At 33.8% G+C, this 13,715-nt stretch overlaps 1 long non-coding RNA gene across 1 annotated transcript in view; it reads right to left on the bottom strand.

The window, feature by feature from the left end:
* The window catches only part of LOC114576831 (uncharacterized), a 187,376-nt gene that overhangs the window by 152,707 nt on the left and 20,954 nt on the right, over window positions 1-13,715 (bottom strand). The gene's annotated exons all lie outside the window — the stretch shown is intronic.

A 13,715-nucleotide genomic window follows, 5' to 3' on the forward strand; every position in this document is an offset into this window, starting at 1 on the left:
TTCAATACTCTATAAATATAATATTCTATATTAATATTTACTTCATAATCATTAAGTTAGTTATTTAATGATTCCGTAAAATATAGAACGATAAATAGAATTAAACATAACCTCAAAACAATCTCAAATATATCTATATATAATCAAATTAAATCAGAAATTCAAATTCAATAACATTTTCTAAACTTTTGATCAATAGTGTAGATTCATATAATAGTTTCGAGATTCTTCTCTTTTTTTTCTTCTCTTTTGTACAAAGTTATCGTTAACTCGTGTAGCATGTATGTGAATATACGCGTGTATGTATGTATATATATGTCTCTCACGTTCATACTTAAAAATAAAAATTCTCATCTACGAATAATAAATGACGGGAAATTAAATTAAAATCTTTTCATTTTCTTACAGAAACATTTTTCAAAATGGCGAAGATTCTTGATCACTTATATAACAATTGTCCCATTTTCTATCAAACTAATCGCGATAACGAGATAAAACAGTAAATAAAATTCGAACCATTGAATGAAATAATAATAATCATTTTCAAAAAAAATAACTTTTAAAACACGAGATTTTAATCTGAATTGAGTGAAAGGAACAATTTTTCATTACAAACATGCTGGAATATTCTGATTTTGTCGAGGAAAAAGATATTGGATAATAACTATTGTTTTATTATTGAAACAATTTCATTCAATTTCATAAAAATAAATATTGGCCAGTTTTGTAAATTATACGTATCAACAAAAAGATTTTTTTTTTCATATAACTGTAGTACAATGATTGTTTTTGTAGAGATCGTTTCGTGGAATGGAGAAGATAATAGAGCAGGTAATAATTGTATAGAGGGAGTGATACAATCGATACGGAAATCCCAGTTTATCGCCTTTAATTAGGAAGTATGTAATTAATAAGGCGTCGAATAGGTTGTATATATGTACATTGTGTATAATACAGGTAGTAATAATATAACAGATATTTAATAAAATCGAATCTTAAGCAAATTTATTTATTTATTGTCTTTTATCCCTTTCCTTTCGTTAAATAAAATACAAAATATAGATATCTGTTTGAAAAATATAATATTGAGAGTAGAAAATCTAATATATTTTTCTCTAATATTATCTGATGGAATAATAAAAGACAATATTTGAGATATTTTGGTAATTTTTTAAAATAAATGTAAATAAAACGCTACAGTGTTATGAGATATTTATTTCTATTCATATCTAATGACGTATTTTGTTATCCAATATATCGAATAAAACTACTTCACATTACTACTTCAATTAAACAGATGTAATGATTAAATTATCAATCGAATTGTGTGACATTTTCCACGAAACTTTTTTTTATATCAGTATATATATAATGATAAATAGTTTTCATAATGATGATGAAGTAGACTTTGATTGATTTTGTGATAATACAATAATATTGGAGATAATAATTTCCAATAATATTGGAGATAATATACAAATATAAGAAGATTAAAGTAATCGAAAATTGAGAATTAAAATTTAGAATTATCCAAGAAATTTTAAATTTCTGGAAATTAGAGTTCTTTTTAAATTAATTTTTATTTTAACAATATGTCAAGTTTTCCATCAAATTTTGAATATTTTTTTTTTCTTTTTTAGAATCTTCAGACATTCATACATCATTACAAGAGAAACGCGATAAAACAATACACTCGAGACAGATGTCTACCCTGTTCCATCCCTCGTTCCTTTTTATTTCTCTTCTCGACCGTTCCATAACGCTTCCCTTTTTCGGGACACGCCGGAAGCCGGTGTAGCTTGAGTGACAAGCTTCCGGTTTCCGTTTCCGAGCAGCCATCTTGTTACCGGTTTAGATTTCCTGAGGGCGTCCTGACGAACTTGGATGGGGACTAAGATTCGACCTCTGTCGAGAACTTTTCATTCTTTCGTTGCAAAATTACGATCCTCTCGAATTTACGTTATCCAATTTGAAGAAGAAACTAAGTTCTGCTTCACGAAATTGAAATTGGTCAAGTTGTTATCTCATCAAATTTAGGATTCTGTTTTAAGATCTTTTAAATTTAAGTCGTCATATCATGAAAATTTTCGAGTTCTTAGATTCTTCTTCTTTTTTTCTTAGAATAGAATCTTTTTGTTTAGAAAACAACAAAAAAATAGTAATATTCGATTTCGTTGAAAAGTATCGTGTTATTGTGTTACAACTTAACGTGAAGTACAGTATCATGATTCGATAAACAGATACGTGATCGTTGATCGATTATATGATTTTGTTGAGATAGAAAAACATGGAATCTGATTGGTTGATTTCTGATCGATAATTTCAATCGCGTGAAAAAGAAAACAATATCCTGATAAAGATACTTACAAATCGGACAACGTATTTTGCCCTATTGTATCGTACATTTTCAAAACATCCGATCCTTGGGATCTAAATATAGGATAATTTAATTAAACTTCGAAGCGATAAAAAAAAATCGATAAAAATTTAATTAACCTTCCTTTCCTTAACCTAATCAATTTCCATAAAACACAAAACCTACATACCAAATCCTATATACCAAATACCGAATAATATTCTTCGCCATAATCAAAAAACAACTTCTATTCGATTACATCTTCTTCCACCGCGAAGAGTATCAGAATCTATTTCTACCTCGACAACTCGAGGTTGACCAACGAGTCAACTTTCGTTCCACTTTTCGAAATTTCGACCTCACCCCTATCCCTTTCCACGATCCCTTTCCCTTGGCCTCGGTTATCTTCCCCGTCCGAGAGAGAGATGACGTAGCGAAGTAAATGGAGTGGACAGCGGGCAGCATATGCTTTGTGCCCTGTCCTCCTCCGTACGGTACAGAAAACCACCCCACATAGGAATATTCCGCGGTGGTGTGCGCGAAATGTCGGTGCGTCGAACCGGAAGCGCGAGATAACATTGAACCGGCCATGATTTATACGACCGACTCTGATCCATAGAGATTTGGACGGCAGACGAGAGTTTCAGAGATTCTTCTCTCGATTCTCTCTCGCCGGTGCAAGAAGCGAGTCGTGATTCCCGGTTCATCGTCGCGTCTTCGAGAGCGAACACGATCCACCTTGTTCCCGCGGTTTGAAAAATTTGTGAATTTGAGAATTTGGTAAGATACGAACGACAAGGTATTGTTTAATATTTTTTTAAATGTAATTGAAAGAATATAAGGTGATTTTGATTTTTTTTTTTTTTTAGGGATATTCTTCAAACTTATCTTATCTATTGTCTCGTTTATTAAATAATTTCTCAATCAATTGCATATCTGTTACAAGTGTTTGATATTATTTTTATTTCAAGTTTTCCATTATGTTAGAAAATTATTAAAAATGGAATGAGTGAGAATAACGTGATAATGAGAATTCGATGCACGATGCTCAAGATTTCAATTGTATTTCATTTTAATTTCTCACTTCTCTAACATTATAAGATTTCATACCAATATCAATCTGATATTAATATATTTCACACCGTGAAAGAGTGTATCTTCAATTTAGAAGAAATGAAATTTTAGGATCTTAACTGGAAAAATATTCAAATTCGACCTAAATTTTTAAAAATTCTTCTCCACAATGGCCTCGATTGGACCATTCATCGCCATAAATGACCAAGCTAAATGACCTAATCTCACGAACTCAGCATTTTCGAAGGCCAAAACATCCGTAACTCCTCAAACTAATACCGGCCATCTCCTAAATCCTAAGAAAAGAAAAAAAAAGAAACAAAGAAAAACGTCACTTGGTCCCCAATCAATGGAAGAAGAGAATAAATTGATAGTTTGTCGAACGGTGGGACGTCCCCTAATATTTCCGAATGTAATCGAGGGGGTGTACACGCACTTCGAGAACCGAGGAAGGAGAGAAAAAAAAGGAGGCCTGGAAAGAGGAGGATGAAAAAACAAAAAAAAAGGAAAGGAAAAAAGGAAAAGGAAAAAACGAAAAAAGTTCGACAATGCAGTTAGGGTGGAGAGGGTGAGTGGACGACACCCGTGTTCCGGGGGTGTTTTATTGGCCGGTTTCCGTGGGGTGGAAATTCCGCATAATGTACGAGATGTTTGCGTGGACTCTTTTTAACCCTCTTGCCTTGCATACGTTATCCATCCTCTGTGCGAGCTTCTCGCTTGGACCAACCCCTCCTCTCTCCCCCTTCCCAACAATGTATTAAATGAATTGCGAGCAGAGCGAACTTTGTGTTCGAACGTGGACAAAACGAAATAAATATTTATATAGAATTAAAGAAGATTTTTGGTGATGAGAGATTTGATCGAATTTCATAATTAATTATAATTCTCTATCGAACAAAATTGTTAAAAATTAGGATACACAAGATGATTATAATAAGACGATATGAAAATAATAAGGGGACGTTTGATTCGCAAATACGAGAGCTGAAAAAAGGGCGCATCGTCGAATCAATATCAATTAGGATGCTTCTTCCGGTCACGTGTCTTTGCACCCCGATATATTGTCGCCACGTGTGTTCCACCGTGACTTTTAAAAAAAAACGTTGATAACGAGGGAACCTCGTTTCCGGTTCCGATCCCAATCCACGAACAATGGTGGTTAACGCTGCGTTTCAATTGGATCACACGACACGAAGGGTTATCGGAAATGTGTGTGACCGTACCAAAGAAATTGCCAACTTTACCGTTAGATATTAGAACGATAAACGGTAAATGCGCCTGCAAGCTTTTATTGCGCTTAATCTTTCTTTTTTATTAAAGGATCCAAAAATATTACAATTTTTAAATAACTTATGTCGAATCTTGATTGCTAAGCCTTGATTTTTTAAATTTTCCAAGAGCATCTTGGTATCTCTTTTTCAAAAAAAATTGCCAACTTCCTTTTACTGTCAGATTTATAATTTTTTATTCCATTTTTAATCTTTTCTTCTCTGAAAAATATCAGAATTTTTAAACGATCGAATCAATATTAATGAGGAAGAATCTTTTTAAATCTACGTTAATTAGAATAAATTTTTTTTATTACAGATATTCTGGAATTTCTCAAGTATATCTTGGAAATCTCGATATATCTCTCTTTCTCTCACTCAGAAAAAAAAAGAACTTTTTCCTCGTCAACGACTGCCTCAAAGGCGCGTTTAGCGTCGGTTCGTTCCGAGTTTTGCGCGTCCGACGGAAATCTGAATGTCCGTTCGTATTCGGCCAGTAGGGGAGAAAGAAATTCCGACCAAAAGTTTTTCAATCCCGGCAACTTTCCTGGTCGGCAGTTCATTGTGTTGTTAGTAGTTTCTAAAGAATCTATCGACGATGAACGGTCGAACGAGCAATTGGAGGATCTGTGCCGTGTACAAGTACGCGAAACGCCAAGCTTTTCGAACCTTCGTGTATAGAGGGCCAATATATAAGCGAATGGTGAAAGTTTACGAATGAAATTAGATATAATTCTTTAGCCATGTGATTAAAAATTCGTTAAATGATTCTTCTAGAAGAAAAGAGCCGTCTGTGATATTCAAGTCCTGCGAATTCACATTAAATTCATTACAATTAAATTTTCGGGACGAAAATTTAAAAAAAGATGAGAAAAGAAATAATCTACAAATTTTAATAAATCTCAATTCTGCAACTACTTCGCCAATTATTCCTAGCTACTTTTAAAATAATTTTTCGAGAAAGAGAGAGAGAAAGAGAGAGAAAGAAATGAAGAAAGAAAAAGAAAAGAAAGATCAGAGCAAACATTTTCAACGACATTTTCAATTTCACGTTCAAAGCCACGTAACCCAGTTTCACGTCGTAGATTCATCGTCGCCACGGCCACTTTTCGAGACAAAAGAAAAAAGGGAGGGGGTGAAAAATTGGCGGGGATTTCCTATGGTTGGTAACCGGTGCAGGAAGAAAAGTATAATCGCGACGGGTCTCCGCGGGTGAAAAACGAATTAGTTTTCCGTGCCTGGGTTTATTGATTAAGTAATCTTAATACATCGCTGGGCCGCAATGTACCATAAAGAGAGCGGAACCGGAAACGATCCATTCTTAGCGGGGAATATGCTTTGTCGGTTGCCGCTCCACGCTTGGAATTTCTGCTTTGATTAATCTAACCTACCCCGTACCAACTTTTTTCTATCCGCGGAGAGAGAGACTTATCATCTCGAGCGATCCACACTCTTCTGGCAACATTCCAGCACACACTCGTGTTTGCTTTTCGAGATTTCGTCGGACTGGATGCCATCTTCTTGTACGTGATCATTGTTCTCCCATCGTATCTTCCGTCGAATCCTTTCATTCTGCTTTTTTCATCCCATATTCTCGAAATTGTTATTTCTTTAATTCAAAGTTTTGGACTGCAAGATTTATTTATTTATTTATCTATAATCGAGGAATATTCTTTTTTATATCGGAAGACTCGAGGAAGGAAACGAAGTTTCATCAATAATTTTTGTAATGCAATTAACGAAAGATTGCATTATAAGATCTCTAAAAAGAGGATAAATACAATTTTTAACTAAAGAATTTTAAAGGAATTAAATTTTCACTAATTATAGCATCTATTACTGATTTTTTTTCAATATTAGAGTCCATAGAATGATTCAAAAATCGATGAGGGTACAACGTGTAATTAAAAGTACTTAGATATCACTTGTGTTCCGTAATTTACACTCCACAAATGATTTCTTTTCCGACGAGATTTCTATTGAAATCTTCTTTGCGATAGAAAATGGCGAAGACTATATATTGATTTCGGAACGGGGGTTCACCCTCATCGATAATAATCGAGAGGGTGATCGCAGATATCGGGTGTCGATGTTTGGTCACTTAACTGTGACTAACGGCCTGCTAACCGGCGTTTAAACGAGTTTCTGTTTGTTTAACACGTGTTTAACCATTTCGTTGCACACGTCTTGTGCAAACAAGTAGCTCGACTTTTCGTTCCCAAAGGAAGGCGCGTTCGTTCTATCGCAAACATCGAGAAAGAAACGAGAATCGTTCTAAGAAATCGCATAGGCGGACCTTGATAGATAACTGGGGTAATTACAATTCGTTATTGCTTCCTCGTGTTGTTTCATTAGAGATAGATACGTTTTTTCCTGTCAAAAATGATAATATTGAAAAGAAAAAATGTACAGTTAATAAATAATAATTGGTGAAAATAGAATTATTTAAATATGAAAAAAATGAAATATAAATTATCCTCTTTTCAGAGATCTTATTCTACGAAATCAACGTAGGATAGGTAATTGTTTCCCTCGGAAAGATCTACTAGCACGGTTGAACTTCGTCTCTGAAAGAGAACGATCAACACCCCTCGACCCTTGTAAAATGCAAACTCGCGTAAATCAACGTCGACAAAAACAGAAAAGGAAGGTGGATAAGGAAGAGGAAGAAGCGGAAAAAGTTGTAAGTAACTTCTTTCTGACCCGTTTAAGCAGATTTAGCCGCGAAACCAGGAAACGTTTAAGAGGGTGAACGACGAGGGAAGCTCGGTGCGAAGTAGTCGAGATTAAAGGACCAAAAAAAGAAAAACATATCCTCCACGCTCGATACAATTTCTCCTCTATAGATCCTTATTGAAAGAAACTCTATTGTATCAGCTTGCATTGAAAAGAAGAACCGATATATTTTCCTTTTGCAACGATATATTTATTTTTTTTTTGAAGATTAGAATTACAAAATTTTTATTTAGATATTCGTAATAATTCCTTTATTCTTCGATATTCAAATATCTAGCTTACGTTAATTTTCCTTAAAACAAATTAAAATCAACAATTCTTTTTTTTTAACTTTAAATATTATAAAAATACGTAGAATTACTTTTAAATAAAATAAGAGATATATATCTGGTAACCAGAAAAATAAAATCTTCGTTCCATCTACAATCATTTTAATCTACAATTTTGTTTTAAATATTACGATGATACGTAGAACTATTTTTAAATAAAATAACAGATATTCCTAATACACACACAGATACAAAAGAAATTATTCATCAAAATAAACTCGTCAAATTAAGAACAAGATGTCTCTTCTCACGAACACTTGCGTAAATCGTTCTTAATAGCCGTATCAGGATCGCGTGTGATTTAAGGCCGGTGCGTAATCGCGATTAAAGGGCCGTATCGGGCAATACGCGGGCCCGGCCACCAGTCAGGAACACCCTAATTTACCCTCCCACGCCCCATTAGGATTGTTTGGCGCCGTGACAATGGGGCGCGCAACGCGCTCTGCCCATTAACCGATGGTTACGCCGATACACGACGCACAGTGTCACTTTGTCATCGTGTTTCCCGCGATTTTATCACCTTCCTGCCACCATTTTATGCAAACTGTGAGAATTCTTGCGAGAATCATTGCTTTAAACTTTTTTATTTCTTAATATATATAATTCCCTTAAAAGAGCCTCTATGTGTGCGTATGTAAAATTAGTTAATAAATTATTTAATGATATTAGATTTAGAAATGGAGTAAAATAAAATAACTGTGACAATTATCAAAAAAGAAAACTATAATGAAGTATATAGAACTGTAATAATTATCCAACAATCAAACGTTCCGTTTTACTTTCACTTCATTTCTAGTTTTCCATCCCTTATTCTCACCCCATATTTATTCAGAAATTATTCGTGTTCCTAAGGCCAATATCACGCGGATCTCCACGGAGAGATCGTATGGCGGAGTGTTAAACAGGCCGGTAAGAACTTTACCGAGGGATAGAGATTATCCTACGGGATTTCTGTCCGGTGGAAATTCGTGAAAACACGGCATTGATGCCGGGCGTTAGCGCGTGCATTGATTTCCCGCTCAATTTCCCCCGAATATTTCTTCACCGGAATCCGGCTACGCGGTGAACACCGTCCCCGTCGTAAGCCGACGTTTACTCGAATTGAGACACAATACGAGGCTCGGTGTCCTGTGAATAAGCCTGTTAAACGTGGACATACGGTCCCTAAACGCGAGAGGATCGAAGATTTCCTGTTAAAGTAATCCTGATTTTTGGAAATCGATGAAATTGTGTATTTAAATAGGTAATATGTTTTTATATATGTATATATATATATAATTTTAAATAGTGAAAAATATGTTAAGTAATGCTGATTTTTGGAAATTGTATATTTAAACGGATTAATAATTTTAAGTGATGAAAAGTATCCTTCTTTAAATATTCTTTTGTTGAAGAGTGAAAATATATGAGAATAATTGAGGATTGGTTTTTTGTTGGTTTTTTGGAAATAGTAATTGGTAAATATAGAAAAGTAAGAATGATTTAAAGTACAATATGGTATATTAATTTTTTGAGAATGAAGATTTTTAAAGATAAATATATATTGAAAACGTTAAATAATAAGAAATCGTTTAATTACATATTAAATTATTTTTAACTGTTTAACTGTTTACGACAGTAATCAATAAAGTGATTCAATAATCAAGAAGTGATAAGATATTCAAAGGTACATGTGCACGTGGAAATTAATTAATTCGAACACGCATGGTTTTTGATATATATTTATTGTCGAACAATAGGTATCAGAAATAATATCTAAATCATTAAATAAGATTATATAAGATAACAATAATACGTTTCTATTTATTATTAAAAACATTTTTTATTAAAAAATCTTATACCGTTAATTGATTTAATTTTTCCAAAGAGGATAAAGAAAATCTTTTTGTAATAACAAAATTGTAATATCATAATTCTAATTTAATTATCATTTCTTGATTCACTACAGGTATCCATCTATTTTTGCAATAAAATATATCAAAAATAATTTTAAATCAAGTTAGAAAATGGACCTCACGTAAATAAAAGTTTTATTAAGAACCAAAGACAATATTTCTCAAGAAATGACGAACCATCATTTCTCAATTTCAAACAAAAAAAAAATCAAAATACAAAAAGGACTACTAAACATTAAAAGCCCTCAATTTCACACAAACAAAAAATTTTTCTAAATATCAAAGAATTCCAAAAAAATTCCAAAATTATTTCTCAAAAATATTTTTCTCTGATTATACCTTAAAAAATTTACTTTGTGAAAAAAGTATTCCTCGCGCTAAGACTTTTAAAATCAACACTAAAATGAAGATTCGTCAATCCTGGAAGACGATCTCCTCTCAAGACGAATCTTCAGCATCGTGTTTTCGCCTTCGTGTGTCGTTCCAACGCTAATACGTATACACACACACACAAACACAGCTACGTCACGCGTGTGCACGAGGGGGATTCGTGCAACGAAGGGGTGGAAACGAGCCCTGAACGTTCACCTGGGCAAAGGCGTGGCTTTCGCGACAGTGGTCGATAGCGCGGCTACGAAGCACACACCCCTCCTGGCCTGCCTAGACAAGAAAAAAAAAAGGGAGGATCGTTGACACGAGAGAGGGAGAGAAGGTCGTGGAAACCTGAGGATTCGGTAATCGACATTCTGACGAGGATCTCTGCCGCGATTTTTTTTCCAAGAGAAACATCCCTTGATGAGCTTCTTTCGAACGCGGTGATTAATTATTATTATTTTGTGGAGAGAATATGTGTGTGGAGGATCGAATGAAATTTTAGGGATGGAAAGTGGAATTTGTGATTTGAGATTGGAAAATTGGGTAGATGTGAAATTTTATTATTATTAGAGTAATTGGAGTAATTTTGAGTGGAATGGTAGAGTAAAAGTTTGCAATTTTATTATGTTTTCTTATATATTTTTATATAATTTTGGAAATGAAAAGTAGTTCGTAAATTTTGGGTAAAATTTGGATAAATTTTCATTCTCAATTTACAAAATCTTCCTTCTGGACATCTTTAATCTCCGAAATAATCGCCATGCCTTAACAAAGCAGCAAAATATCACTTCCTTCGAAAGATTTTGTAAAAAAAAAAAAAAACAGGAAAATGTAAAATACATCCAAGAAACGAAACGTTATTGAAGTATAAATTTCACGAAAACAAAAGGAAGGGACATGTTATGAGGTGGATAGTAGATTTGAACGAGCAAAAATTGGAAGAATTGTGGTCGCGATAAAGAGAAGAAACGATAGGAAATCCACTAAAACCTGGTCGTGATATATTTTTATGATGGCCACCATCGGCTGGCTTCGATCCAACCGTGATATCGTTAACAGCCTCGCTGTCGCGGGCTGATCTTCTCGTAACCACGACTGATACTCTTGTTTCCACGTCCCAGTTTTCACCGTGTTTTCGAAACTATTTTCGTAGCCCAAGAAATCTGTGTGCACGAAAGAAAAATCGAAATATCTCTTCCAGACAATAAAAATTATACGGATTTAACAGGATAAGTTAAAAATTTAAAATTCGAAAAAGAAAATATCAAGTTAATAAACTAAAATTGTTATCAGATTAATTTGAATACATCAAAAATTCAATTTCTCCAATATCTTTTATAACTTTTTTACTCTAAAAATACCCCAGATTTCATAGAAATTATTTTCATACAAGTTGAAGGAATTTTACACAAGGAAAATTTAAAAAAAATAAGATTAAAATTTTTGATATTCAGAAGAAAAGGTTTAATTATTGTGAAATTTGTTGGAATTGGAAGTCGAGAGTTAAGGCGTCTAAAATGCAACAGGCGTGTCTCAGAGAATGAATGCAACCTCCTGGAAACTAATTAGACGTTAAGGAGGTGCTTTCATCGAGCGTTTAAGATCTCGCTCAGGAGCCGACGGTGAAAACTTCCGACGAACGTAGAATAGACAACGCTGAACCGTTATCTTGAGGAAAATTCGAGGAAACGATATCAAAGACAAAAGTAAGAGAAATATACGATGAAAAGTTCGCATAGAATTACAAAATTTAAAAAAATTAGGATATAATAATACAAGATATAGTAATATCAATTTCGAATTAATAATTATCACAAAATTCGATATCACAGAAATGGAAAAATAACTTCAAATCTTTAATATAGAATCTATATAAATAGATTCATGAGATAAAGATGTTCATATTTATCCGAAAAATATTTTAAAATTGAAAAAAATGGACAGATACTTGTCTTGATCAATTTCTCAAAGATAAATTTCAATTTTCCACGTGATATGTGTATATTTCCACAGGATATCTAGGAAAGATAATATTCAGCAAAATGTTAGCCAGGTAATTATACTATGTGCGTGCTCTCGCAGAGGGTTGGGCGAGTTCTTTCACGTGGATTCGACCCAAACACTGTGTCAGCGTTATGCCAGCAAAGTGCTAGTTTGTGTTACCGGATGCTACGTAATAGCCAACATGGAAGTTGGTCCTATATCCATCTATTGTCTCGAAGCCAGCGGAGGTGGTGCAAACTATCATTTCCTCTCTTCAAGCAATTTCGAAATTTTTTCCCCTAACGTTCTCCGGATTAATCGAATAAATTTGAAATATTCCATCCAAATCTTGAATCTTCCGATCCTTTGAATTTCTATTTACATTTTTGTATATAATTTATCCATTTTCTTTAAACTGGCTTATTAAAAATAAAAAATTTTATTACATACAGCAGTTTATTGGAACGATTGATCCCAAAAAGATCTCGAATTTTTCTTCCTACCAAATTTCAGAGCAGATTACTCAAAAATTGTAATCATTGTAATGCACAAACAAATGCACTATTCAATATTCTAATTTATAATTCTTCGTAACACGAAATAAAATACGTACAGTAAAGATATATTTTTTATAATATTATCTCAGTCAACAGCTCTCTTCAACCCTCCCAAAAAAAAGATTCTTCCAAATACATCCTTTTAAAAAAATTTATTCCAATTTAATATACATCCAATTACAAAAAAAAAGGTAAGGAAAAAAAAATGGCACCTTTCTTCCAATTTCCCTTCACGTTGACTTCTACATTTTTTCGAGTATAAATCAGGTAAAATTCGGCATCCTCGATAATGGAGGCGTGCACGTCATTGGATGGGAGAGAGTAAAGCCTAACATGACCACAATTACACGGTTGGGGAAAAATGGTCCACGGTAGGCGCGACAATTGGCCGGATGTTTCCCATTGTGATAGGCGGTGTGCCGTACCACGGTATTGTCCACGGTTTTAGGGGTGATGTGAAAAGCGGCGATTCCGAAGGGAAATGGCATTTAAACGCGGAAAATTTCCGCATTGTCGGTTACGCGATTGATACTCTGTCAATGGAGTAAATTTTTGCTTAAGTAGAATGCGATATCGTCACGATTCGCGTGGAAAAATTGGGCAAACGTGAGAAAAAATTCAAGGAATATCTTGTATTATCGTATATAAAAATATTAATTTTTGGATCAAACTAATAAAATCTTTACTTTCCGTTATGAATTTTATTCTACCTCTTATATTCTTATATTTTAAACAAAATATAAAATAAAATGAAAGACAGAGAAGTTATAAGATTATAAATGGCAAAGAAATGAAAGAGGTATTAATATTCAATTCAAGTACTGATACATTTTATCGAGGAAAAAGAAAGTAGACGAAAAATTTAAAAATACACGATCAATCACGTTAAAGATCGAAATCGTTGAAAATATCTTCGACAACCAATCGACCATTCAACCCCTGAAAAAACGCATACACGTAACCAGTGTATGTCAACGTGATCCGTGACGATCCGTACAAATTTCGATGAATGTTCTCGTCGACCATCGATCTCTCGCTCGAAAGGCGAGAAAATAGGGGAGAGGGGGTACAAGAGGGGGAAGAAGAAAAAAGAAAGAAAGAAATGGAGAGCACACGAGATCGAGAGAAGAAGCACGGGACAC

This window comes from Apis cerana, linkage group LG9 (assembly GCF_029169275.1).
Source record: "Apis cerana isolate GH-2021 linkage group LG9, AcerK_1.0, whole genome shotgun sequence".
Lineage (NCBI taxonomy): Eukaryota > Metazoa > Arthropoda > Insecta > Hymenoptera > Apidae > Apis > Apis cerana.